This window comes from Podarcis melisellensis (assembly GCF_964234715.1).
Source record: "Podarcis melisellensis genome assembly, chromosome: 14".
NCBI classification, from domain to species: Eukaryota; Metazoa; Chordata; class Lepidosauria; order Squamata; family Lacertidae; genus Podarcis; species Podarcis melisellensis.
The window spans coordinates 43,774,285-43,789,097 of NC_138546.1; the positions used below are offsets into that span (position 1 = coordinate 43,774,285).

The following is a 14,813-nucleotide window of genomic DNA, read 5'->3' on the forward strand; positions in this document are numbered from 1 at the left end:
TGTTTCACAACTTTCCTGGGGTTTGGCTTCCATCAGTAAGTCTGCTTAGGGGCCCTATGACTTTAGCTTTTGCTGCTCCCCATGTCCGCTGATGCTCAGGAATGCTGACATCAAAGACACAAGGAAACAGACCCTCTGCAGGAGAGGTCTTGTCAAGTTCGCTACCGCTGTGTAGTGCTTTCGGCACCTTGATTCGGGGCGGGCGATGGCCTGGGAATTTCTTTGCTGAGAAACGGGCTAAACAAACACTCACAATTGATTAACAGCTTTGTTACACAAGAGTTGGGGTGGTGCAGTCCGGGATTGGATGGTGGGAAGAGATCCATTCCAGGCCCGTCTCTATCCCTTTGATCCCTGCCGGTGGGCCAATGTCAGGTGGGGTCGGTGGACTGGCCTGCCTGGTCAGTGGCCTGTCACATAAACACAGCAGAGTTTGCTCTCGTGTCCTTAGAGTGCATTTAAAACCAAAGCTGGTTCCGCACAAACAGGAGTGGTTGGTACAAAACGTACATGGCGCATGAAGGGCAAACTTTGAACTGCTACGCACAAGAGAAACATTGGATCCTTGTCAGTCTCCTACAGATAAAAAGCTCTTTGTAGTTTTCCCACCTTGCCTTCCAGCTTGTCGCAGGGGCACTACTTCCTGCGTGGGGATGGAGGACTGGGGTTAAGGGCATGAGATTCACCATAGGTCATCATCTCTCGGAGACGGAGCACAAACTTTGCGCCCAGAAAGAGCCTCTGGTTTCTCAAGTCGGCAGCTTGGCAGGGGTGGCCTTGAGAGAGCCATGACCAGTTGGAGTTAGATGGAACAATGGAGGGTGATTTCTTGCCCTCAATCTTTGGTTCTCAGACTGCAGGGATGGCATAGCTGAAGACGGCAGGGAATTCCAGGGAGAATGGGTTCTTTGCTCTGAAGCATACAGTGCCTTTTCCCCTCCACCAGCCGAAACCTGGGGGGCTTGAACCCCTGACTGAGGACCCTCACTGATCCACATTGAACTTGTGGGGGCAAAAGTATCATCATTGCCCTATCACCCCACCCAGCTGCTCTTGGAAGAGCTGCTGCTTTGCCTTAACTAGGAGAGGACAAAAAATGCCCTGGTGTACAGTGGTACCTTGGGTTACAGATGCTTCAGGTTACAGACTCCGCTAACCCAGAAATAGTAAATCGGATCAAGAACTTTGCTTCAGGATGAGAACAGAAATCGTGTGGCGGCAGCGGGAGGCTCCATTAGCTAAAGTGGTACCTCAGGTTAAGGACAGTTTCAGGTTAAGAATGGACCTCCAGAACGAATTAATCTGTATTCTAAATTTGCTGCTGGATTAATTCCCCAATTCACTGCAGCAATTGGAAGCTGACCCGTAGACACAACTTTCTTTGCCTATACAGGCCATATATTTCTTTGTGCTTTTGGGGACAAAACGGTTGGATGGAGTCTCCCTCTGGAAGACAACCTCTGATTTTGACTGGAGCAATGGCATGGCAAGGGGTGTCAACCAGTTTTCTCTTCATGATCACCTCCCTGTCCTCCCTCCATTGAGCCAACCCAGTGCCTGCATTGTGTCCGTATTCTCCCCCAACCACCAAAGTGGTGCTAGTAGCTTGGGGAGTAAGACAGTTTTGATCAGGAAATGGGAGAAAAGACCAGACACATTTCCTATTAGTTCAGTAGGTAGAGTAAGTATTTTGCATACAAAGAGTCCCTGTTTCTAATTCCTGGCACCTTCAATGAAAGGGATCTTGGACAAAAAGGGTGATGGGAAAGTCCTGTCTCCTGGGGAGAATCTGCCTGTCAAGGAAGATGGACGAATAGTCTCACCTGGTATAAAACAATTCCTCTCTCCCTATGTACATGCGTGTTTTGCTTTTAAGCCAAACCAGCCATGGACTTTCTGTGCCAGAATTGGCTGGACCAACGGTGTTTCCAGCAGCGCTGCTGCCGTCAGTTTATCTAACGTGAGCCGCCGAAGAGGGTTTTTATAGGCATTGTGCAATGGCTGCCGTCCAAAGCTCAGGGCCAGGGGAAGGCGGTGCTTTCTGACAATTTGCATGCGCAGCATCGATGTTTGCAAACTGGCCTTGCAGATTGGCGACCAGCTGCATTTATAAACATTGACAGAAGCTTGCTTGCCTCACTATGCCCAGCGAGGCCAAGCAGATAAAAGTCCTGGGAGACTCCTCTGCTTTGCATGTTGCATGGCAGTACAGACACAGCATGCAGCTGTGCACTTTTACTCGGGCTTCGTCACTGAGGGATTCTATGCCCCGTGGTGTCTGCCCTCCTGCCACCGACGGTGGAGGCCTGGCAACCTCCAAAAATAAATTTTGTCCAGTCCACACAAAAAAATCCCACATCTGCAAAACTCCCAAGTTAACATCTGAGATTGATCTTTAATGCGATTGCTCTTGTACGTTTTCCATGGAAGTGTCTACCACTCGTATCCGTTGTATGAGTTGAATTGTTCAAAAGTGCAATCCTGCGCATGTTTGCTCAGAAATAAGCCCCTCTGGGCATCATTGGGGCTTACTCTCGTGTAAGTGTGCATTGGGCTGCAGTCTCTAGTTCAGGCATAGGCAAACTCGGCCCTCCAGATGTTTTGGGACTACAACTCCCAGCATCCCTAGCTAACAGGACCAGTGGTCAGGGATGATGGGAGTTGTAGTCCCAAAACATCTGGAGGGCTGAGTTCGCCTATGCCTGCTCTAGTTGCTCTCTTCTCTGCCTTTTCCAAGAGAGGCTCTTGTGCAGGGTCACATGATGTGGGTTGACCACTTGTGCTCTGTCATGTGACTTGAAGACCCATTTAGATGAAGTGTTTCAGCTGATAAACCGGTTCCAGACTAACCCCACTAAGCAGGTGGGTGTGACTCCAGGTACATTCTGTTTGGCTGACAACCCAGCAACTCAGAGAAGAAAATGTTGCAAGATATCGCTGTAGAACAGACAGAACAGGTAGCTTAGAGTTCCTTAATTGAATTGCTTCTTAGCAAAGGATGGGATAGAAATACTCCCCTATGGTACTTTTCACCATCATAAACAAAAGGGGCAGAGGCTTTCTTTTTTATTTTCAGTGAAAGCTGAACATTCAGGGAAAGGTCCTGGTATGTCCTTAAGGTTCTCAGGCCTCCACTGGGAGCTTTGGCTTTGCCATCCAAACAGTCTACAGTGGTACCTGGGGTACATACGCTTCAGGTTACAAACTCCGCTAACCCAGAAATAGTACCTCGGGTTAAGAACCTTGCTTCAGAATGAGAACAGAAATTGTGCTCTGGTGGCGCAGCAGCAGTAGGAGCCCCATTAGCTAAAGTGGTGCTTCAGGTTAAGAACAGTTTCAGGTTAAGAACGGACTTCCGGAACAAATTAAGTACTTAACCCGAGGTACCACTGTACAGTGATCTGTTGGACTGGTTGCCTGTTAAGGGTATAACATGCTGTAAATTTTAATTCCTTTTCCCACAACCTTAATTCCTTTTCCCACAACCTTTCCCATGCACTCAGTTCTATATTATGTCTCGTGTCTCTCACCTAGTTAAGCTTAACCATCGACTTAACCATCTCGTCCTTTGTCTCCCACTCCAACAATAATTTATACATCCTGGAAATTAACTTTTATGACAATTCTATAAGCTCCCTTTCAAATTGTGAACTTTGTGTCACAAACCCATTTTTCTTGTCTTTAACTTTAAACAAGGTTAAAGGAGTAGATAATGTTGAAGAATGCACACATTTTAGATCTTGAAGGACACGATATAAAATTTGGCTGGCATGCATGTCTATGGTATGATAAAGCTGAAATATATAAGAGCTGCTTGAATCATGTAGTCAGGAAGAATTTGTTTAGAGTATGGGATAAATACAAAAACCTGCTTGAAAGGAAAACATGGCGCTCACCCGCGGACGCAGAATCCTTGAGAATATCGCCAATGGATAACATATAGAGATTTACTGGACTTTTCACAATAAGAGATCAGATTGAAGAAGCTGGAAGATGTTAGTTATGTGGTAATGGACTGCTTACAATATTATCAAGTCAATGAAATTTATTATTTGCCTTTAATTTGTAAGCTGCCTTGACCATATTTTATATTGAAAGAAGGGATGAAAGAAATAATACATTTAAATGAGTGGAACTAAAAATTGACTGGTGTTCTAAATAAATATTAGAGTCTTTCTCATGCTGTGATGGCCCGGGGCAGGGTTATGATGGCTAATTTGTTATGGAAGCTCATGATAATTAAGGAAGTGATTAATTTATTATTATTATTGCACTATCATCACTGGAGAAGATGATGTATCTGTCAAGGGTATGTGGACTTCACATTTGGTACATGGTAATGAATAGCTGGCCGCATCTCCCCCCGGGGTTGACCTTTATGTATATGGGAAAAAGCCGAGTTTTAATTAATGCATTGCCCGGCCTCCTGTCCTGCTTTGCTAAGGACAAATTAAGTCTTTGAACAGAGCTTGGGAGTTCTGTCTTTTATGTTGTGAGAACACAGAACTGAGTCAGCAGCATCGTCCTAGAATAATAACCCACAAACCCCAGAGGCTCTCTGGCTTCTAGTCCACCCAGGTCTTGAATGCATGCAAGGCAGCAACCTTGCTGAAGCTGAAGAGGCCTGGGTCTGGTCAGCACCTGTGTAGGAAAGTACCTGGGCGCCCTCTTTACCCTGCCCTGAGTTGCGTTGCTGTGGAACAAATGGTAGTGGAGAGCTTTTCACTGAATGTCATGCTGGCCAAATATTTTGTTGCTCATTAGAAGAAGAGCTATGCACCCAAATGAACATCAGGATATGTGTGTGCATGGTTTTTGCACCTTCGATATTAATAGTTTTTATTAAGTTTTCTGTTTTACAATTTAAGATACTCATTTTACATCCTTAAGAAATCAATGATTTCCCTTCTTCTCTTTCCATGGTTCATTTTGCATATCTTATATCCCTGCATATTTTACAAAAAACTATACCAATCATTTTCCATTATTGCATCCATCAAAACTTATTTACACTGTTGAATTTATCTTAATGCCACCAGCATTTTCAGCTGTGCACAATTATTTTCCATATATTCAATAAACGTTTTTCAATCTTCTTTAAACGTATGCTCTTGTTCTCTTATTCTATATGTTAAGTCTGTGAGTTGTGCATACTCTGTCAACTTAAGTTGCCAGTCTTCTTTGGTTGGGACCATGCTTGCTTTCCATTTTGGGGCTAGCAAAACACAGGCCGCAATAGTGGCATACATAAATAACCTTTTTTGACACCTGGGAATTTAGTTAATAGTTATTATACATTTTTCCAATACATGGGGGAAAAACCCCCAGAACCCTCAACATCCTCCCCCACTTTAATATATATGCCACCCTGCCCCCTCCTCCCAAATAGATACCGGTAAGTCCCTCTACCCATCAAAGCTCACAGGCACTTGGTGCCTTTTCATGTTTGCATGCTTATACTAAAAGTCCAAATTTCCAATTTGTAAGATTTATTGCCGTTTTTAGCGACACTGATAGTGGTGTCATACCTAAAGGATGGAGGAGGAGTTCAGTTCAGTTCACATTTAAAGCTGAATCCATCACATTCGGATGGAATGTGTGAATTGAAACACAGTTACCCCTCCAGCGTTTGCACATTTCCGATCATTTTGATGCAGTTCCCCAGCCAACATTTGCAAAACAATGCCTGTATTGGGGAGGGTGTGTGTAAAAAATGAATCTTTTAGTGAAAATAGCATACCAAAATCCATTATATAATTTGATTGCGTGCACTTTGTGTACAAACGTGTACACTTCACATAAAAATGTTAGTTAGGAGGCATTTACTGATGAATTTTCATGAGGATTTTTTTTTTAAAAAAACACCATTATGCAATTTGCTGCAAAATGTGGAGAACTGGAAACTTCCATCCCATAGCATACCTGTGGAAAGTCTTGCTGGGGGTTGGCTCCTCCCTTGGATGGATTTTGCTGGCTACCTTGAGGAACAGGATGTGTGGACTGGATGCAACTCTTTTTTTTTTAAAAAAATAATGTTTATTATCATTTCTAAAAGGTACAAATAGTAAAACTGAAAAACATAAAAAGCACACAACATCCAAGAAAACAAAACAAACACAACAAAGAACAAAAAAGAGAGAAAAAAACCACAGAAATTCCACCTTTTAAATCTCATTTTCAGTAACTTCTTTTCTTGACTTCCCCACACCTCCCCTTCTTGTATTCCGCTTCCCATATTTGTTCAGCAAGTTTTTACCTTAGTGGATGCAACTTTGATCAACTCTATCTGGAGTGTTCATATTTCCTCCTTTAGATGTCGTTCATCAACGAAACACGCGATTCCAAGCTTGCGGCAAAAACAATACTGATAAAGAAAACAAGAAGAGAAGATAAAGGACTTGGCCGTTGGCAGCCTAATTCTTAGGAACACCCTTAGATGCTCTTGTAAGATGCAGGCACGTGTGGGTGGGTGTCTTGTGGGCACAGCCAGGAAGCGCAAGAATAGAAGTGGTTTGAGGCACTTGGGCCTTGCGGGTTGGAAAGGGCGATCGAAGAGGAACTGAAACAAGATCTTGCAGCCCTGTGCACCTTTCCTCAGGAGCAAGTCCTGCTGAACTTGGGGGGACCGAATTCTGAATAAACAGACAGAAATGTTGAGCTGTCGGATTTCACAAGCCGGAACGAATGCGTGGGGCGGAAGTGAAACTGACTGTGATTACAGACAACTCCGGCGACGTGGAAGAAAGGAGAAGGCTGGGTTGCACTTGTTGACCCTCTGATCTCAATCTTCCGTTGCTGTGGTTGCCTGCCAAGCCTCTCTCTCTTTTTATTTAAGAGCACAAACCACTCAGATCTAGGGCAGCACCCAGTTTCTCACAGGAAGCCCTGGTGCAGGTGATAACCCTACTCTACTGTTGCTTCCCAAAGACTGGTATTTGGAGATAACACTGTCTCAGAACATGGAGAGTAGCCTTTTGGCTATCATCACCATCGGTTTGTTTAGCATGAGCATTTTCTTCCATCCCACTCTTCAGCCTCAAGAAGGGGCTCCCGAAGTAGCCAGAAACTAACAAAAAGTCAAGACCTTGCCCTCAGACTCGCAATCTGAGGGACAATCTCAGGTGTGACTTTTTAGGTACAGAGATATTGTGGTGAGAACCAGAAATGGTAAAATTTTGGAGAGGAGCCAAAAGTTGCTGTTTTTCAGCAGAGACAGTGGTGAGGTCCTGCAGTGCCAGCTCCCCCTCCCCCATCTGATGGAATGGCTGCCAAGGGTAACAGTTGAGGGAGGAGCACGATGCAACACGTCTGTGCCACTGATAGGCATGTTCTCTGCATTTATCTAATCCCGTTGAAATCTAGTGATGCCACCTGGAAGTGTGGTCAAAGATAGCCCAGCTATCAGTAGCAGCAGGACTCGTGGGGAACTTGTGGTCCTTCAGACGTTGGCAGACTCCACCTCGCATGTCCAGTCGCCAGGGATGCTGGGAGTCCAGCCATATCTTGAGAACAATGGGTTCCACCATCCATGGGTTACAGAATCTGGGTCTGAAGCACTTTTTTGAGTAACCAAGCTGGGTCTGAGCTGTGACAAGATGCTCTCACAGACGTGGAATTCCACTGGAATGCATGGAATGCCGTACTGAAAGGGAAATGCAAAATCTCAAAGCTTGCATAGCTTTGCATAAGCGTTTCCCAAACTTGGGTGTTTTTGGACTACCGTTCTCATCATCCCTGACCACTGGTCCTGCTAGCTGTGGATGATGGGAGTTGTAGTCCCAAAATAGCTGGAGACCCAAGTTTGGGAAACACTGGTTTAGATGAACTGGGAGTTTTGCCTGCTTAGAAATCTTCCTATTAACTACACAGAAAAAAACAAATAGCCATCTCTGCTGATTCTAGAATTTAATGTTTGGGTGCCTCATATCTCTCTCTCTGGTGTTCTTCCTACTTCTGGAGTTAGAATTCCACCCTTTGCTACCTCATTGAAAAAACAATACCACGTTTTTGCATTTGCAGAGCTGCACCCTAGTGAAATGGGGAAACTTGAGAGGGGAGGGAGGAAGTGAAAGTACCAGTGCATATACCACAGGCTGCTCCTTAAATCTACTTGCCTGTGTCTGCAGCTCATTTTACCACCACCACCCATGTTGCCCTTTCCTGTGGAGTGAGGAGTAGAAAGTTGGCATCCGTACCACCTTCTCCCATAGTTGGAGAAAGGTGGTGGCAGTCTCTGAGATTCAGAGAGAGGTAGGGTGACTTCACATAGCTGCAATTCCCAGGAAAGAAGAATTGGCTGTAAACAACTCTGAGAAATGTATCTTTATGAAGGGAGCAGGGATCTCCTATCAACTTTCAGCAGCCTTGACAGACTACAGTTCCCAGGATCCTTTGGGGGAGGTGATGACTATTTTAGAGTGGTATGGTACTGCTTTAAATGTCTAGTGCAGATGGGGCCTATATCTGGTCTTTATTGAGCATTCCTCCTTATGTGTTTATAGGATGGTTATATGATGAGTGCATTTATCCTGATTTACTTATGGGGTGTTTACTTGCCTTCGCCTTAGTCATTTTTTCTTTACACAGTAATGAGTGGTAGCTTCATTCTGCTTTCTTAGTTGCTCTGTGACGCTTCTCCAAACGTTACTGCACCCCTTGCACTAATTTCATGATGAAAGTTGGACAACCTACCCCAACCAAACAGTTCCGGTAAGAAAGTTTTGGTAAGGTTACCAGACGTCCCCGTTTCCCAGGGACTGTCGCCAGATTTACAAATCGGTCCCCAGACAAAATCCATCCATTCCGACTGAAGTTGAAAAGTCCCTGGATTCATTGATTTTTTTTTTTGCTAACCTTAGGTTACTGGATTTTGGCAGGAAGTTATGGGATATGCAGATTGGAAATGAAGCAGTTTTGACCAATGTAAACAGTACTGAAAGCAGGATCGTGTATGACTGCCCCATTGGCACCACAAGCACAAATCATCGTGAATGTGCAATAGAAAGGTTGCTAGGTAAAGGTAAAGCTACCCTGACAATCTGCATTCAATTTCCTGTATCTTTCACTATCCCTCACATTTTGCTTGCCTTCTCTCCCCCGCTATTTGTAAGGCCTCGTTGGACAGCCACTTTGCTTTCTTGCATTTCCTTTTCATTGGGATGGTTTTGTTGCTGCCTCCTGTATAATGTTGCGAGCCTCCATCCATAGTTCTTCAGGCACTCTGTCCACCAAATCTGAATCCTTAAACCTGTTCCTCACTTCCACTGTGTATTCATAAGGGATTTGGTTTAGATTGTATCTTACCGGCCCAGTGGTTTTTCCTACTTTCTTCAGTTTAAGCTTGAATTTTGCTATAAGAAGCTGATGATCTGAGCCACAGTCAGCTCCAGGTCTTGTTTTTGCTGACTGTATAGAGCTTCTCCATCTTTGGCTGCAGAGAATATAATCAATCTGATTTCGATGCTGCCCATCTGGTGATGTCCATGTGTAGAGTCGTCTCTTGTGTTGTTGGAAAAGCATGTTTGTGATGACCAGCTTGTTCTCTTGGCAGAACTCTATTAGCCTTTGCCCTGCTTCGTTTTGATCTCGAAGGCCAAACTTGCCAGTTTTTCCTTTTATCTCTTAATTCCCTACTTTAGCATTCCAATCCCCTATAATGAGAAGAACATCCTTCTTTGGTGTCACTTCTATAAGGTGTTGTAAGTCTTCATAGAATTGGTCAATTTCAGTTTCTTCAGCACCAGTAGTTGGTGCATAAACTTGGATTACTGTGATGTTAAAAGGTCTGCCTTGGATTCGTATCGAGATCATTCTATCATTTTTGAGTTTGCATCCCAGTACAGCTTTCGCCACTCTTTTGTTGACTATGAGGGCCACTCATAAGCGCCATTCTTATATAAGGGCCATTCTTAAATGAGCATTGTAAAGAAATAGAGGGAAACAACAGAATGGGAAGAACCAGAGACCTATTCAAGAAAATTGGAGATATGAAAGGAACATTTCGTACAAAGATTACCATAATAAAGGACAAAAGTGGTAAGGACCTAAGAGAAGCAGAAGACATCAAGAAGAGGTGGCAAGAATACGCAGAGGAATCATACCAGAAATATATGGATGGCTCGTACACCCCAAGTAGTGTGGTTGCTGACCTTGAGCCAGACATCCTGGAGAGTGAAGTCAAATGGGCCTTAGAAAGCACTGCAAATAACAAGGCCAGTGGAAGTGATGGTATTCCAGCTGAACTATTTAAAATTTTAAAAGATGATGCTGTTAAGGTGCTACACTCAATATGCCAGCAAGTTTGGAAAACTCAGCAGTGGCCAGAGGATTGGAGAACATCAGTCTACATCCCAATCCCAAAGAAGGGCAGTGCCATAGAATGCTCAAGCTACCGCACAATTGCACTCATTTCACACGCTAGCAAGGTTATGCTTAAAATTCTATAAGGAAGGCTCAAGCAGTATGTGGACCGAGAACTCCCAGAAGTGCAAGCTGGATTTAGAAGAGGCAGAAGAACCAGAGACCAAATTGCAAACATGCGCTGGATTATGGAGAAAGCTAGAGAGTTCCAGAAAGACATCTACTTCTGCTTCATTGACTATGCAAAAGCCTTTGATTGTGTCAACCACCGCAAACTATGGCAAGTTCTTAAAGAAATGGGAGTGCCTGATCACCTCATCTGTCTGCTGAGAAATCTCTATGTGGGACAAGAAGCTACAGTTAGAACAGGATATGGAACAACTGATTGGTTCAAAATTGGGAAAGGAGTACGACAAGGCTGTATATTGTCTCCCTGCTTATTTAACTTACCATACTGCCAGATCTTAATTGAATTCTAGCACCTATAAATCTGTAACAATACTAAGAGGCAGCCCTTCTTCCATAGGGGTCAGTCAGGCATGGGTGGTGCAGCTCAGCCATTTCCTTGTTCCAAAGCACATGTCCCCAAGGAGCTTCTCCACCGCCACCACTGGGTTTTAAAGGTTGGGCAAAGGTTGGTTGGTGCTGGAGGAGACTCTTGAGAGTCCCATGGACTGCAAGAAGATCAAACCGATCCATTCTGAAGGAAATGAGCCCTGAGTGCTCACTGGAAGGACAGATCCTGAAGCCGAGGCTCCAATACTTTGGCCACCTCATGAGAAGAGAAGACTCCCTGGAAAAGACCCTGATGTTGGGAAAGATGGAGGGCAGAAGGAGAAGGGGACGACAGAGGCCGAGATGGTTGGACAGTGTTCTCAAAGCTACCAGCATGAGTTTGACCAAACTGCGGGAGGCAGTGGAAGAAAGGAGTGCCTGGCGTGCTCTGGTCCATGGGGTCACGAAGAGTCGGACACGACTAAATGACTAAACAGCAACAACAATGTTGGGAGAAATTACTTCAGGGGGAAGGTGGCAGGGAAAGAGGTTATTTACGGCAAGGAAATGTGCCTCTTCCTCCTCTCCCACCAGGGCCAGATTTAGGTTTGATGAGGCCTAAGCTACTGTAGTGAATGCCATGTTTATATGGGCCGCAAGATGGCCCATACAAAATGGATGCTGTGTTGATCAAAGAGCTACTGGAATGTGCATGTTGTGGCCAAGTGAACGGCGCATGCAAAGCAGCGTAAAGACTGGCTATGCAATGCTAGGCTCAAACAATGAGTGTTGTAACATGCTACAAAGTACAGAACATCAGGTTCGAACAATGAGAGTTGTGATATGCCAAGAACATGCTAAGGACAAAGGACTGCCAAGAACATGCCAAAGACAGTCAGAAATGCTAGGATTCAGATGAACACCCAAAATATATAAGATGAGACTTTTCAGATAGGTCTGTGTGCCGGACATACGACAGCGCTGCCGTCTGCCACCCATAACTCTTGCTGGAAACTGATCAATTCCAGTGAAGAGTGGTGAGTATGGATGAGTGGTTGTGTGTGTAACTAAGTGCATGTTCCCTGTCTTGGTATATATTTGTTTGTTAATAATAAATTTTGTTGTAGAGAAATTCCAATATATATTGGTTGTCTGTGCTTACTTGCGTTTTCCCTGGAGCATGTTGAGTCTCATTTATGCTAAACACCTAAACAGATTAAAAGGACCTATATTTTATTGATAACATATTTGGTACCAGGAGTGGGGTACCAAAGGTAATGGGGCACTTTATATATCCAGCTGTCCTTTGTCAACAACAACAGGTATCTAAAGCCATTTGCACCTGTTGCCGTGCAATTAGTCCATGCAGAATGTAGGTACCCTATATATAGAAATGAACAAACCAGTGATATTTTAGGGAGCCGGCTAGCAGGCGGGGACCATTACTTACATCATAGGAGCCTACACAACACAAAACACTGCTGCTGTATGTAGGTTTTATTGTATTTGTTTTTTTATCTTATATTTTGGAAATGTACATCCAGTTTCCCCCCTTTAATTTTTTGGGGGGTCCCCAAGAGAGTGGGGCCCTAAGCTATAGCTTTTTTAAGCTTATAAATAAATCTGGCACTGCCCTCTACCTGTGCTGGACACTGGTACAAACAATTCACTTTGGCCTTTTCTGCCAGAAGTTGCTTTTTCCCATCCAAATGGCCATTGGGCACAAGTTCTTTTCTTTTGTTGTTGTTGTTGTTTATAATTTTTATTAAATTTTCTGTTCTACAATTTAAAATACAGTCATACCTTGGAAGTCGAATGGAATCTGTTCTGGAAGTCCGTTCGACTTCCAAAACATTTGGAAACCAAAGTGTGTTTTTCTGATTGGCTGCAGGAAGCGCCTGCAGCCAATTGGAAGCCCCATCAGACGTTTGGCTTCCCAAAATAGTTCACAAACTGGAACAGTCACTTCCGGGTTTGTGGCATTCAGAAGCCAAAACATTTGAGAACTAAGCTGTTCGAAAACCAAGGTATGACTGTATTCATTTTTACATCCTTAAGATATTAAGGACTTCCCTTCTTCTCTTTCTATGGTTCATTTTACATATCATAAATCCCTGCCTATTTTACAAAACCTAAACCATTCAGGATTCCATTATTGCATCCGTCAAAACTCATTTACAGTGTTGAATTTATCTTAATGCTGCCAATGTTTTCAGCTGTACACATGTTTGTGGCACAAGTTATTTTTGTATTATTCCTTATTAGTTGCTTCCCACAAAGCACCCTGAAGTGATTTACAATTCAATAAAAACATGCACAGAACATTTGCACATAAAAAACAACAATTATACCTCTAAAGACAATATAAAACACCACACCATGTAATTCGCATGCAATACTGGTGCCAGATGTGTCCACCGAGAAGGCTTGCTGAAAGAGAAATGTTTTCATCAGCTGCCAAAAATAGAGACTGCACCTGTTTCATATCCAGTGGGAGGGAGTTCCAAAGGGTAGGCTCTGCCACACAAAAGGCATGATTCCAACATTGTGCAGAACAGATCTCCTGACAGAATGATCTCTGCAGGCTGCCTTCTGCAGAACATAGTCATGGACTGGGTGTATAGGGGATGGAAAAATATTTTAGGTATTCTGGTCCCAAGCTGTATAGGGCTTTGTGCAGCCAGTGGCGTAGCGTGGGGGGTGCAGGGGGGGCCGGCCGCACCGGGTGCAACATCGGGGGGGGGCGCTCGCACTCGCAGCTCTCTGCCCCTACCTGGCTCACTCTCTCTCACTGCAGTGTTGGCTGTGCGAATCCGATCCGAGCTGCCGGGTTGCCGCCCACTGTGGGGGGGTGGTGGTGCCAGGCATGCTTTGCGTGTTAGGGGGCGCAAATCCATGGGTTAGGGGGTGCAAATTACTTGCCTTGCCCCGGGTGCTGACAACCCACGCTATGCAGCAGTACCTGCACTTTGAACTTGGTAATGTTAGATATGTGGACATGTAAAGTCTGGGCCTACGAGTCATTTTGGCTATGCCATGTCTGGCATGGTACAGTCCTCTCACGGGATTACCATATTTTTTGCTCGATAAGATGCACCAGACACAAGATGCACATAGTTTTTGAAGGAAAGCAAGAAAAAAATATATTCTGAATCTCAGAAGCCAGAACAGCAAGAGGGATCTCTGCGCAGTGAAAGCAGCGATCCTTCTTGCTGTTCTGGCTTCTGGGATAGCTGCGCAGCCTGCATTCGCTCCATAAGATGCACACACATTTCCCCTTACTTTTTAGGAGGGAAAAAGTGAGTCTTATAGAGCAAAAAATACGGTATATCCCCTCAGGCTGAACATGGGAGGCAGTCTATGTGAAAACAGCAAGGCATAGTCCAAGCCATGGGTAGGCAAACTAAGGCCCGGGGGCTGAATCCAGCCCAAACACCTTCTAAATCCGGCCTGCATACGCTCCGGGAATCCGCGTGTTCTTACATGAGTAGAATGCGTGCTTTTGTTTAAAATGCATCTCTGGGTTATTTGTGGGGCATAGGAATTTGTTTATATCCCCCCCCCAATATTGTCTGGCCCCCCACAAGGTCTGAGGGACAGTGGACTGGCCCCTGCTGAAAAAGTTTGCTGACCCCTGGCCAAGTGTTCCCACCTAAGAAGACTGGATAAGCAAATTAATGGACTATGCAGAACTGGCAAAATTAACAGCAAAATTAAAAAAATCTAATGATCAGTGTTTTATGGAAGAATGGATGCCTTTTTTGGACTACAGTGGTACCTCGGGTTACAGACGCTTCAAGTTATAGATGCTTCAGGTTACAGACTCTGCTAACCCAGAAATAGTAGCTTGGGTCAAGAAATTTGCTTCAGGATGAGAACAGAAATCGGCTGGCAGCGGTGCGGCGGCAGCGGGAGGCCCCATTAGCTAAAGTGGTACCTCAGGTTAAGAACAGTTTCAG

General features: G+C 44.5%; 1 long non-coding RNA gene across 1 annotated transcript in view; it reads right to left on the reverse strand.

Moving 5' to 3' along the window:
• Window positions 1–6: 6 nt before the first annotated feature.
• LOC309356370 overlaps window positions 7–14,813 on the reverse strand; it is a 251,904-nt gene continuing 237,097 nt past the window's right edge. The window contains exon 4 of the long non-coding RNA XR_014162728.1: window positions 7–3,177. This is a non-coding gene — a long non-coding RNA (uncharacterized lncRNA). The remainder of the gene's footprint in view (window positions 3,178–14,813) is intronic.